Source organism: Hyla sarda, unplaced genomic scaffold (genome assembly GCF_029499605.1).
Source record: "Hyla sarda isolate aHylSar1 unplaced genomic scaffold, aHylSar1.hap1 scaffold_3492, whole genome shotgun sequence".
In the NCBI taxonomy this organism is placed as follows: Eukaryota; Metazoa; Chordata; class Amphibia; order Anura; family Hylidae; genus Hyla; species Hyla sarda.
The window spans coordinates 1,769-15,469 of NW_026610254.1; the positions used below are offsets into that span (position 1 = coordinate 1,769).

General features: G+C 46.0%; 6 non-coding genes across 6 annotated transcripts; all 6 read right to left on the reverse strand.

Moving 5' to 3' along the window:
* Window positions 1-313: 313 nt before the first annotated feature.
* Window positions 314-504, reverse strand: LOC130331368 (U2 spliceosomal RNA). The gene has a single exon (XR_008874282.1). It is a non-coding gene; the product is annotated as a U2 spliceosomal RNA (small nuclear RNA).
* Window positions 505-2,583: 2,079 nt separating this feature from the next.
* Window positions 2,584-2,774, reverse strand: LOC130331370 (U2 spliceosomal RNA). The gene has a single exon (XR_008874284.1). It is a non-coding gene; the product is annotated as a U2 spliceosomal RNA (small nuclear RNA).
* Window positions 2,775-4,861: 2,087 nt separating this feature from the next.
* On the reverse strand, window positions 4,862-5,052 carry LOC130331372 (U2 spliceosomal RNA). The gene has a single exon (XR_008874285.1). It is a non-coding gene; the product is annotated as a U2 spliceosomal RNA (small nuclear RNA).
* A 2,079-nt stretch (window positions 5,053-7,131) lies between these two features.
* LOC130331373 (U2 spliceosomal RNA) lies at window positions 7,132-7,322 on the reverse strand. The gene has a single exon (XR_008874286.1). It is a non-coding gene; the product is annotated as a U2 spliceosomal RNA (small nuclear RNA).
* A 2,087-nt stretch (window positions 7,323-9,409) lies between these two features.
* On the reverse strand, window positions 9,410-9,600 carry LOC130331374 (U2 spliceosomal RNA). The gene has a single exon (XR_008874287.1). It is a non-coding gene; the product is annotated as a U2 spliceosomal RNA (small nuclear RNA).
* A 2,095-nt stretch (window positions 9,601-11,695) lies between these two features.
* Window positions 11,696-11,886, reverse strand: LOC130331369 (U2 spliceosomal RNA). Its single transcript, XR_008874283.1, has one exon. It is a non-coding gene; the product is annotated as a U2 spliceosomal RNA (small nuclear RNA).
* Between the last annotated feature and the right edge of the window lie 1,815 nt (window positions 11,887-13,701).

Below are 13,701 nucleotides of genomic sequence, written 5' to 3' on the forward strand. Positions count from 1 at the left end.
ATTTTGTCAATTAGGAACATTCAGCACCCACCCGCTATCAAGGCAGCTGCCTATCATGTCATGCCCTACCTGCACAGGTGTGCTGGCTACTCAAATGATCCAATTAAGGAGGCCATTTAGTCAGCAGCAGCAGAAGTCCTGTGCCTGGACGCTCCAACAGCGGCCAGACACAAGCAGAAGCAGCAGAAGCAGCAGCAGCAGCACCACCTTTTGTTTTTTGGCTGCAGCAGCAAGGCCCACAGGGCTGGCTAGCTGGCTAGCCAGCAAGCAGGTAGCAATGAAAGTAGGAATCTTTCTTTTTAACCCTGTAAGGGGGTGGTGCACTGTACCCGAAGATACTGCCATATCGGGTCAATGCATAGGGCGACGGAAGCAAGCTTCGAAATCGGCCCCCGTTCTCAAAAATCCATTTAATATATGGTCCCCAGATAGGGGACGTATCAGATATTAAACTGATAAGAACAGATACTACACTTGATCTTAGCCAAAAGGCCGAGAAGCGATAACCGTGAAAGGGGCGGGCCCAACAAGGTCCCCTTCATGGGCACTATCACTGCTTGCTGTCAGGGAGGCTGCCAGACAATTTTCCATGCACACTCTGGGCTGGGGGGCAGTCAACCACCAGTACACACAGCAGAACCTAAACCCATACCATTATTGCTAAGCAGCAAGACAGGGGCCCATTGCACTCCCACGGGGCCTTTTTAAATGCAATCCATAACCCGGATTTGCCAGGAACCCTTCTTACTCCTCCTACTTGCATGTGACACTGGGCTTAGGATCTGCATAGGAAACACACACACAAGCACACACCTACCTTTGTTGCCTGCAGATGCCTCCTTGGCTGTCCCCAAACGGTATCAAACCAACACCCACGGGAAGCTGTAAGCATAGAGGACATGCCTGCACCCCATTGGACTTACCTGTGTGGGTTAAATCCGGGTTATTTGACAACCTATGGCGTTGATGGTTCTGCTCAGGCAGAGCAGTGCTGATGCTCCTCATAAAGCTGTCGCTGCTGTGAAGGTTCTAGGTGACATCACAAATCCCTATGGTTACATACACAACAAAGCTGGGTTGTTGTTGTTTACACTCTGCAAGGCCTGTGGAAGTGAGTGACATCATAGCACTGTAGTTCTGAGGGTTCTAGATGGATGCAACAATCTCCTGTTGCTTCTATGAAGGCCATAATAGACGACATCACCAAACAGCTCCATAGTCACATACACAGCAAAGGAGAGATGTTGTTTACACCTACTGATGTCAGTGGTATTGAGTGACATCACAGCACAGTGCTAAGGCTCCTGGGCCTGGACACAGCAGCGGCTGCAATATCTCAACGGAGAATACGTTTATATATATGTGTGTGTGTGCGCGTATATATATATATATATATATATATATATATATATATATATATTTCTCCGCCGAAATCACTTTTAAACCCATTTCCACCTTTTTTTCCCTTCTCTTCCTCTTACTTTTTTTTCACGTTTTTTTTACGTTTTTCTCCTTTTCGCCTCTTTTCTGGGCGTATTATTCTTCTTTTTCTTCTTTTTTTTCGTCTAATGCATACCCCATCAGTGCAGCAATGCTTATTCAATACCGCCAGCAGATGGAGACACTGGGGGATAATTTTCTAAGGATTTATACTGATTTTTCCTGTCTGAATTTGTCGCACAGAAAGTTGCAGGCCAAATATGTGTGACATTTCTGCGACTTTAGCTTCTAGAGCATTTTTACAACATTATACATAGGTGCTGAATACATAAAAAGCGACTGTTCAGCGACAGACAAGTCGCATCGGCTGAAAGTAGGCCAGAATGTCAGTCCATGTTGGAGCAGGTTTAGATACAGTCTAAAGTATAGATCTCAAAGTCTGTGCACAGAATTTAGCAAGGGCCTCGCACCTTCTGATGCATCAGGTAGGTGCACAATAGCATAGCCTAACCCTCTGTACTTTGGTCTATATTGATGCGGGACATAGACAGCCAGCTGATGACCAATCCATTAGTGCAATGGATGGCTGGAAGCATTTGTCTTTGCCTTTGCAATACCACAGAAGCAATGCATGGTCAATGTACAGCAATGACACACCTGTGTGAACAGCCAGGAGACCCCCCCCCATGTTATGTTACATAGTTACATAGTTAGTACGGTCGAAAAAAGACATATGTCCATCAAGTTCAACCAGGGAATTAAGGGGTAGGGGTGTGGCGCGATATTGGGGAAGGGATGAGATTTTATATTTCTTCATAAGCATTAATCTTATTTTGTCAATTAGGAACATTCAGCACCCACCCGCTATCAAGGCAGCTGCCTATCATGTCATGCCCTACCTGCACAGGTGTGCTGGCTACTCAAATGATCCAATTAAGGAGGCCATTTAGTCAGCAGCAGCAGAAGTCCTGTGCCTGGACGCTCCAACAGCGGCCAGACACAAGCAGAAGCAGCAGAAGCAGCAGCAGCAGCACCACCTTTTGTTTTTTGGCTGCAGCAGCAAGGCCCACAGGGCTGGCTAGCTGGCTAGCCAGCAAGCAGGTAGCAATGAAAGTAGGAATCTTTCTTTTTAACCCTGTAAGGGGGTGGTGCACTGTACCCGAAGATACTGCCATATCGGGTCAATGCATAGGGCGACGGAAGCAAGCTTCGAAATCGGCCCCCGTTCTCAAAAATCCATTTAATATATGGTCCCCAGATAGGGGACGTATCAGATATTAAACTGATAAGAACAGATACTACACTTGATCTTAGCCAAAAGGCCGAGAAGCGATAACCGTGAAAGGGGCGGGCCCAACAAGGTCCCCTTCATGGGCACTATCACTGCTTGCTGTCAGGGAGGCTGCCAGACAATTTTCCATGCACACTCTGGGCTGGGGGGCAGTCAACCACCAGTACACACAGCAGAACCTAAACCCATACCATTATTGCTAAGCAGCAAGACAGGGGCCCATTGCACTCCCACGGGGCCTTTTTAAATGCAATCCATAACCCGGATTTGCCAGGAACCCTTCTTACTCCTCCTACTTGCATGTGACACTGGGCTTAGGATCTGCATAGGAAACACACACACAAGCACACACCTACCTTTGTTGCCTGCAGATGCCTCCTTGGCTGTCCCCAAACGGTATCAAACCAACACCCACGGGAAGCTGTAAGCATAGAGGACATGCCTGCACCCCATTGGACTTACCTGTGTGGGTTAAATCCGGGTTATTTGACAACCTATGGCGGTGATGGTTCTGCTCAGGCAGAGCAGTGCTGATGCTCCTCATAAAGCTGTCGCTGCTGTGAAGGTTCTAGGTGACATCACAAATCCCTATGGTTACATACACAACAAAGCTGGGTTGTTGTTGTTTACACTCTGCAAGGCCTGTGGAAGTGAGTGACATCATAGCACTGTAGTTCTGAGGGTTCTAGATGGATGCAACAATCTCCTGTTGCTTCTATGAAGGCCATAATAGACGACATCACCAAACAGCTCCATAGTCACATACACAGCAAAGGAGAGATGTTGTTTACACCTAGTGATGTCAGTGGTATTGAGTGACATCACAGCACAGTGCTAAGGCTCCTGGGCCTGGACACAGCAGCGGCTGCAATATCTCAACGGAGAATACGTTTATATATATGTGTGTGTGTGCGCGTATATATATATATATATATATATATATATATATATATATATATATATATATTTCTCCGCCGAAATCACTTTTAAACCCATTTCCACCTTTTTTTCCCTTCTCTTCCTCTTACTTTTTTTTCACGTTTTTTTACGTTTTTCTCCTTTTCGCCTCTTTTCTGGGCGTATTATTCTTCTTTTTCTTCTTTTTTTTCGTCTAATGCATACCCCATCAGTGCAGCAATGCTTATTCAATACCGCCAGCAGATGGAGACACTGGGGGATAATTTTCTAAGGATTTATACTGATTTTTCCTGTCTGAATTTGTCGCACAGAAAGTTGCAGGCCAAATATGTGTGACATTTCTGCGACTTTAGCTTCTAGAGCATTTTTACAACATTATACATAGGTGCTGAATACATAAAAAGCGACTGTTCAGCGACAGACAAGTCGCATCGGCTGAAAGTAGGCCAGAATGTCAGTCCATGTTGGAGCAGGTTTAGATACAGTCTAAAGTATAGATCTCAAAGTCTGTGCACAGAATTTAGCAAGGGCCTCGCACCTTCTGATGCATCAGGTAGGTGCACAATAGCATAGCCTAACCCTCTGTACTTTGGTCTATATTGATGCGGGACATAGACAGCCAGCTGATGACCAATCCATTAGTGCAATGGATGGCTGGAAGCATTTGTCTTTGCCTTTGCAATACCACAGAAGCAATGCATGGTCAATGTACAGCAATGACACACCTGTGTGAACAGCCAGGAGACCCCCCCCCCATGTTATGTTACATAGTTACATAGTTAGTACGGTCGAAAAAAGACATATGTCCATCAAGTTCAACCAGGGAATTAAGGGGTAGGGGTGTGGCGCGATATTGGGGAAGGGATGAGATTTTATATTTCTTCATAAGCATTAATCTTATTTTGTCAATTAGGAACATTCAGCACCCACCCGCTATCAAGGCAGCTGCCTATCATGTCATGCCCTACCTGCACAGGTGTGCTGGCTACTCAAATGATCCAATTAAGGAGGCCATTTAGTCAGCAGCAGCAGAAGTCCTGTGCCTGGACGCTCCAACAGCGGCCAGACACAAGCAGAAGCAGCAGAAGCAGCAGCAGCAGCACCACCTTTTGTTTTTTGGCTGCAGCAGCAAGGCCCACAGGGCTGGCTAGCTGGCTAGCCAGCAAGCAGGTAGCAATGAAAGTAGGAATCTTTATTTTTAACCCTGTAAGGGGGTGGTGCACTGTACCCGAAGATACTGCCATATCGGGTCAATGCATAGGGCGACGGAAGCAAGCTTCGAAATCGGCCCCCGTTCTCAAAAATCCATTTAATATATGGTCCCCAGATAGGGGACGTATCAGATATTAAACTGATAAGAACAGATACTACACTTGATCTTAGCCAAAAGGCCGAGAAGCGATAACCGTGAAAGGGGCGGGCCCAACAAGGTCCCCTTCATGGGCACTATCACTGCTTGCTGTCAGGGAGGCTGCCAGACAATTTTCCATGCACACTCTGGGCTGGGGGGCAGTCAACCACCAGTACACACAGCAGAACCTAAACCCATACCATTATTGCTAAGCAGCAAGACAGGGGCCCATTGCACTCCCACGGGGCCTTTTTAAATGCAATCCATAACCCGGATTTGCCAGGAACCCTTCTTACTCCTCCTACTTGCATGTGACACTGGGCTTAGGATCTGCATAGGAAACACACACACAAGCACACACCTACCTTTGTTGCCTGCAGATGCCTCCTTGGCTGTCCCCAAACGGTATCAAACCAACACCCACGGGAAGCTGTAAGCATAGAGGACATGCCTGCACCCCATTGGACTTACCTGTGTGGGTTAAATCCGGGTTATTTGACAACCTATGGCGGTGATGGTTCTGCTCAGGCAGAGCAGTGCTGATGCTCCTCATAAAGCTGTCGCTGCTGTGAAGGTTCTAGGTGACATCACAAATCCCTATGGTTACATACACAACAAAGCTGGGTTGTTGTTGTTTACACTCTGCAAGGCCTGTGGAAGTGAGTGACATCATAGCACTGTAGTTCTGAGGGTTCTAGATGGATGCAACAATCTCCTGTTGCTTCTATGAAGGCCATAATAGACGACATCACCAAACAGCTCCATAGTCACATACACAGCAAAGGAGAGATGTTGTTTACACCTAGTGATGTCAGTGGTATTGAGTGACATCACAGCACAGTGCTAAGGCTCCTGGGCCTGGACACAGCAGCGGCTGCAATATCTCAACGGAGAATACGTTTATATATATGTGTGTGTGTGCGCGTATATATATATATATATATATATATATATATATATATATATATATATTCTCCGCCGAAATCACTTTTAAACCCATTTCCACCTTTTTTTCCCTTCTCTTCCTCTTACTTTTTTTTCACGTTTTTTTACGTTTTTCTCCTTTTCGCCTCTTTTCTGGGCGTATTATTCTTCTTTTTCTTCTTTTTTTTCGTCTAATGCATACCCCATCAGTGCAGCAATGCTTATTCAATACCGCCAGCAGATGGAGACACTGGGGGATAATTTTCTAAGGATTTATACTGATTTTTCCTGTCTGAATTTGTCGCACAGAAAGTTGCAGGCCAAATATGTGTGACATTTCTGCGACTTTAGCTTCTAGAGCATTTTTACAACATTATACATAGGTGCTGAATACATAAAAAGCGACTGTTCAGCGACAGACAAGTCGCATCGGCTGAAAGTAGGCCAGAATGTCAGTCCATGTTGGAGCAGGTTTAGATACAGTCTAAAGTATAGATCTCAAAGTCTGTGCACAGAATTTAGCAAGGGCCTCGCACCTTCTGATGCATCAGGTAGGTGCACAATAGCATAGCCTAACCCTCTGTACTTTGGTCTATATTGATGCGGGACATAGACAGCCAGCTGATGACCAATCCATTAGTGCAATGGATGGCTGGAAGCATTTGTCTTTGCCTTTGCAATACCACAGAAGCAATGCATGGTCAATGTACAGCAATGACACACCTGTGTGAACAGCCAGGAGACCCCCCCCCCCCCCCCATGTTATGTTACATAGTTACATAGTTAGTACGGTCGAAAAAAGACATATGTCCATCAAGTTCAACCAGGGAATTAAGGGGTAGGGGTGTGGCGCGATATTGGGGAAGGGATGAGATTTTATATTTCTTCATAAGCATTAATCTTATTTTGTCAATTAGGAACATTCAGCACCCACCCGCTATCAAGGCAGCTGCCTATCATGTCATGCCCTACCTGCACAGGTGTGCTGGCTACTCAAATGATCCAATTAAGGAGGCCATTTAGTCAGCAGCAGCAGAAGTCCTGTGCCTGGACGCTCCAACAGCGGCCAGACACAAGCAGAAGCAGCAGCAGCAGCACCACCTTTTGTTTTTTGGCTGCAGCAGCAAGGCCCACAGGGCTGGCTAGCTGGCTAGCCAGCAAGCAGGTAGCAATGAAAGTAGGAATCTTTCTTTTTAACCCTGTAAGGGGGTGGTGCACTGTACCCGAAGATACTGCCATATCGGGTCAATGCATAGGGCGACGGAAGCAAGCTTCGAAATCGGCCCCCGTTCTCAAAAATCCATTTAATATATGGTCCCCAGATAGGGGACGTATCAGATATTAAACTGATAAGAACAGATACTACACTTGATCTTAGCCAAAAGGCCGAGAAGCGATAACCGTGAAAGGGGCGGGCCCAACAAGGTCCCCTTCATGGGCACTATCACTGCTTGCTGTCAGGGAGGCTGCCAGACAATTTTCCATGCACACTCTGGGCTGGGGGGCAGTCAACCACCAGTACACACAGCAGAACCTAAACCCATACCATTATTGCTAAGCAGCAAGACAGGGGCCCATTGCACTCCCACGGGGCCTTTTTAAATGCAATCCATAACCCGGATTTGCCAGGAACCCTTCTTACTCCTCCTACTTGCATGTGACACTGGGCTTAGGATCTGCATAGGAAACACACACACAAGCACACACCTACCTTTGTTGCCTGCAGATGCCTCCTTGGCTGTCCCCAAACGGTATCAAACCAACACCCACGGGAAGCTGTAAGCATAGAGGACATGCCTGCACCCCATTGGACTTACCTGTGTGGGTTAAATCCGGGTTATTTGACAACCTATGGCGGTGATGGTTCTGCTCAGGCAGAGCAGTGCTGATGCTCCTCATAAAGCTGTCGCTGCTGTGAAGGTTCTAGGTGACATCACAAATCCCTATGGTTACATACACAACAAAGCTGGGTTGTTGTTGTTTACACTCTGCAAGGCCTGTGGAAGTGAGTGACATCATAGCACTGTAGTTCTGAGGGTTCTAGATGGATGCAACAATCTCCTGTTGCTTCTATGAAGGCCATAATAGACGACATCACCAAACAGCTCCATAGTCACATACACAGCAAAGGAGAGATGTTGTTTACACCTAGTGATGTCAGTGGTATTGAGTGACATCACAGCACAGTGCTAAGGCTCCTGGGCCTGGACACAGCAGCGGCTGCAATATCTCAACGGAGAATACGTTTATATATATGTGTGTGTGTGCGCGTATATATATATATATATATATATATATATATATATATATATATTTCTCCGCCGAAATCACTTTTAAACCCATTTCCACCTTTTTTTCCCTTCTCTTCCTCTTACTTTTTTTTCACGTTTTTTTACGTTTTTCTCCTTTTCGCCTCTTTTCTGGGCGTATTATTCTTCTTTTTCTTCTTTTTTTTCGTCTAATGCATACCCCATCAGTGCAGCAATGCTTATTCAATACCGCCAGCAGATGGAGACACTGGGGGATAATTTTCTAAGGATTTATACTGATTTTTCCTGTCTGAATTTGTCGCACAGAAAGTTGCAGGCCAAATATGTGTGACATTTCTGCGACTTTAGCTTCTAGAGCATTTTTACAACATTATACATAGGTGCTGAATACATAAAAAGCGACTGTTCAGCGACAGACAAGTCGCATCGGCTGAAAGTAGGCCAGAATGTCAGTCCATGTTGGAGCAGGTTTAGATACAGTCTAAAGTATAGATCTCAAAGTCTGTGCACAGAATTTAGCAAGGGCCTCGCACCTTCTGATGCATCAGGTAGGTGCACAATAGCATAGCCTAACCCTCTGTACTTTGGTCTATATTGATGCGGGACATAGACAGCCAGCTGATGACCAATCCATTAGTGCAATGGATGGCTGGAAGCATTTGTCTTTGCCTTTGCAATACCACAGAAGCAATGCATGGTCAATGTACAGCAATGACACACCTGTGTGAACAGCCAGGAGACCCCCCCCCCCCCCCCCCATGTTATGTTACATAGTTACATAGTTAGTACGGTCGAAAAAAGACATATGTCCATCAAGTTCAACCAGGGAATTAAGGGGTAGGGGTGTGGCGCGATATTGGGGAAGGGATGAGATTTTATATTTCTTCATAAGCATTAATCTTATTTTGTCAATTAGGAACATTCAGCACCCACCCGCTATCAAGGCAGCTGCCTATCATGTCATGCCCTACCTGCACAGGTGTGCTGGCTACTCAAATGATCCAATTAAGGAGGCCATTTAGTCAGCAGCAGCAGAAGTCCTGTGCCTGGACGCTCCAACAGCGGCCAGACACAAGCAGAAGCAGCAGAAGCAGCAGCAGCAGCACCACCTTTTGTTTTTTGGCTGCAGCAGCAAGGCCCACAGGGCTGGCTAGCTGGCTAGCCAGCAAGCAGGTAGCAATGAAAGTAGGAATCTTTCTTTTTAACCCTGTAAGGGGGTGGTGCACTGTACCCGAAGATACTGCCATATCGGGTCAATGCATAGGGCGACGGAAGCAAGCTTCGAAATCGGCCCCCGTTCTCAAAAATCCATTTAATATATGGTCCCCAGATAGGGGACGTATCAGATATTAAACTGATAAGAACAGATACTACACTTGATCTTAGCCAAAAGGCCGAGAAGCGATAACCGTGAAAGGGGCGGGCCCAACAAGGTCCCCTTCATGGGCACTATCACTGCTTGCTGTCAGGGAGGCTGCCAGACAATTTTCCATGCACACTCTGGGCTGGGGGGCAGTCAACCACCAGTACACACAGCAGAACCTAAACCCATACCATTATTGCTAAGCAGCAAGACAGGGGCCCATTGCACTCCCACGGGGCCTTTTTAAATGCAATCCATAACCCGGATTTGCCAGGAACCCTTCTTACTCCTCCTACTTGCATGTGACACTGGGCTTAGGATCTGCATAGGAAACACACACACAAGCACACACCTACCTTTGTTGCCTGCAGATGCCTCCTTGGCTGTCCCCAAACGGTATCAAACCAACACCCACGGGAAGCTGTAAGCATAGAGGACATGCCTGCACCCCATTGGACTTACCTGTGTGGGTTAAATCCGGGTTATTTGACAACCTATGGCGGTGATGGTTCTGCTCAGGCAGAGCAGTGCTGATGCTCCTCATAAAGCTGTCGCTGCTGTGAAGGTTCTAGGTGACATCACAAATCCCTATGGTTACATACACAACAAAGCTGGGTTGTTGTTGTTTACACTCTGCAAGGCCTGTGGAAGTGAGTGACATCATAGCACTGTAGTTCTGAGGGTTCTAGATGGATGCAACAATCTCCTGTTGCTTCTATGAAGGCCATAATAGACGACATCACCAAACAGCTCCATAGTCACATACACAGCAAAGGAGAGATGTTGTTTACACCTAGTGATGTCAGTGGTATTGAGTGACATCACAGCACAGTGCTAAGGCTCCTGGGCCTGGACACAGCAGCGGCTGCAATATCTCAACGGAGAATACGTTTATATATATGTGTGTGTGTGCGCGTATATATATATATATATATATATATATATATATATATATATATATATATTTCTCCGCCGAAATCACTTTTAAACCCATTTCCACCTTTTTTTCCCTTCTCTTCCTCTTACTTTTTTTTCACGTTTTTTTACGTTTTTCTCCTTTTCGCCTCTTTTCTGGGCGTATTATTCTTCTCTTTTTCTTCTTTTTTTTCGTCTAATGCATACCCCATCAGTGCAGCAATGCTTATTCAATACCGCCAGCAGATGGAGACACTGGGGGATAATTTTCTAAGGATTTATACTGATTTTTCCTGTCTGAATTTGTCGCACAGAAAGTTGCAGGCCAAATATGTGTGACATTTCTGCGACTTTAGCTTCTAGAGCATTTTTACAACATTATACATAGGTGCTGAATACATAAAAAGCGACTGTTCAGCGACAGACAAGTCGCATCGGCTGAAAGTAGGCCAGAATGTCAGTCCATGTTGGAGCAGGTTTAGATACAGTCTAAAGTATAGATCTCAAAGTCTGTGCACAGAATTTAGCAAGGGCCTCGCACCTTCTGATGCATCAGGTAGGTGCACAATAGCATAGCCTAACCCTCTGTACTTTGGTCTATATTGATGCGGGACATAGACAGCCAGCTGATGACCAATCCATTAGTGCAATGGATGGCTGGAAGCATTTGTCTTTGCCTTTGCAATACCACAGAAGCAATGCATGGTCAATGTACAGCAATGACACACCTGTGTGAACAGCCAGGAGACCCCCCCCCCCCCCCCCCATGTTATGTTACATAGTTACATAGTTAGTACGGTCGAAAAAAGACATATGTCCATCAAGTTCAACCAGGGAATTAAGGGGTAGGGGTGTGGCGCGATATTGGGGAAGGGATGAGATTTTATATTTCTTCATAAGCATTAATCTTATTTTGTCAATTAGGAACATTCAGCACCCACCCGCTATCAAGGCAGCTGCCTATCATGTCATGCCCTACCTGCACAGGTGTGCTGGCTACTCAAATGATCCAATTAAGGAGGCCATTTAGTCAGCAGCAGCAGAAGTCCTGTGCCTGGACGCTCCAACAGCGGCCAGACACAAGCAGAAGCAGCAGAAGCAGCAGCAGCAGCACCACCTTTTGTTTTTTGGCTGCAGCAGCAAGGCCCACAGGGCTGGCTAGCTGGCTAGCCAGCAAGCAGGTAGCAATGAAAGTAGGAATCTTTCTTTTTAACCCTGTAAGGGGGTGGTGCACTGTACCCGAAGATACTGCCATATCGGGTCAATGCATAGGGCGACGGAAGCAAGCTTCGAAATCGGCCCCCGTTCTCAAAAATCCATTTAATATATGGTCCCCAGATAGGGGACGTATCAGATATTAAACTGATAAGAACAGATACTACACTTGATCTTAGCCAAAAGGCCGAGAAGCGATAACCGTGAAAGGGGCGGGCCCAACAAGGTCCCCTTCATGGGCACTATCACTGCTTGCTGTCAGGGAGGCTGCCAGACAATTTTCCATGCACACTCTGGGCTGGGGGGCAGTCAACCACCAGTACACACAGCAGAACCTAAACCCATACCATTATTGCTAAGCAGCAAGACAGGGGCCCATTGCACTCCCACGGGGCCTTTTTAAATGCAATCCATAACCCGGATTTGCCAGGAACCCTTCTTACTCCTCCTACTTGCATGTGACACTGGGCTTAGGATCTGCATAGGAAACACACACACAAGCACACACCTACCTTTGTTGCCTGCAGATGCCTCCTTGGCTGTCCCCAAACGGTATCAAACCAACACCCACGGGAAGCTGTAAGCATAGAGGACATGCCTGCACCCCATTGGACTTACCTGTGTGGGTTAAATCCGGGTTATTTGACAACCTATGGCGGTGATGGTTCTGCTCAGGCAGAGCAGTGCTGATGCTCCTCATAAAGCTGTCGCTGCTGTGAAGGTTCTAGGTGACATCACAAATCCCTATGGTTACATACACAACAAAGCTGGGTTGTTGTTGTTTACACTCTGCAAGGCCTGTGGAAGTGAGTGACATCATAGCACTGTAGTTCTGAGGGTTCTAGATGGATGCAACAATCTCCTGTTGCTTCTATGAAGGCCATAATAGACGACATCACCAAACAGCTCCATAGTCACATACACAGCAAAGGAGAGATGTTGTTTACACCTAGTGATGTCAGTGGTATTGAGTGACATCACAGCACAGTGCTAAGGCTCCTGGGCCTGGACACAGCAGCGGCTGCAATATCTCAACGGAGAATACGTTTATATATATGTGTGTGTGTGCGCGTATATATATATATATATATATATATATATATATATATATATATTTCTCCGCCGAAATCACTTTTAAACCCATTTCCACCTTTTTTTCCCTTCTCTTCCTCTTACTTTTTTTTCACGTTTTTTTACGTTTTTCTCCTTTTCGCCTCTTTTCTGGGCGTATTATTCTTCTTTTTCTTCTTTTTTTTCGTCTAATGCATACCCCATCAGTGCAGCAATGCTTATTCAATACCGCCAGCAGATGGAGACACTGGGGGATAATTTTCTAAGGATTTATACTGATTTTTCCTGTCTGAATTTGTCGCACAGAAAGTTGCAGGCCAAATATGTGTGACATTTCTGCGACTTTAGCTTCTAGAGCATTTTTACAACATTATACATAGGTGCTGAATACATAAAAAGCGACTGTTCAGCGACAGACAAGTCGCATCGGCTGAAAGTAGGCCAGAATGTCAGTCCATGTTGGAGCAGGTTTAGATACAGTCTAAAGTATAGATCTCAAAGTCTGTGCACAGAATTTAGCAAGGGCCTCGCACCTTCTGATGCATCAGGTAGGTGCACAATAGCATAGCCTAACCCTCTGTACTTTGGTCTATATTGATGCGGGACATAGACAGCCAGCTGATGACCAATCCATTAGTGCAATGGATGGCTGGAAGCATTTGTCTTTGCCTTTGCAATACCACAGAAGCAATGCATGGTCAATGTACAGCAATGACACACCTGTGTGAACAGCCAGGAGACCCCCCCCCCCCCCCCATGTTATGTTACATAGTTACATAGTTAGTACGGTCGAAAAAAGACATATGTCCATCAAGTAACCAGGGAATTAAGGGGTAGGGGTGTGGCGCGATATTGGGGAAGGGATGAGATTTTATATTTCTTCATAAGCATTAATCTTATTTTGTCAATTAGGAACATTCAGCACCCACCCGCTATCAAGGCA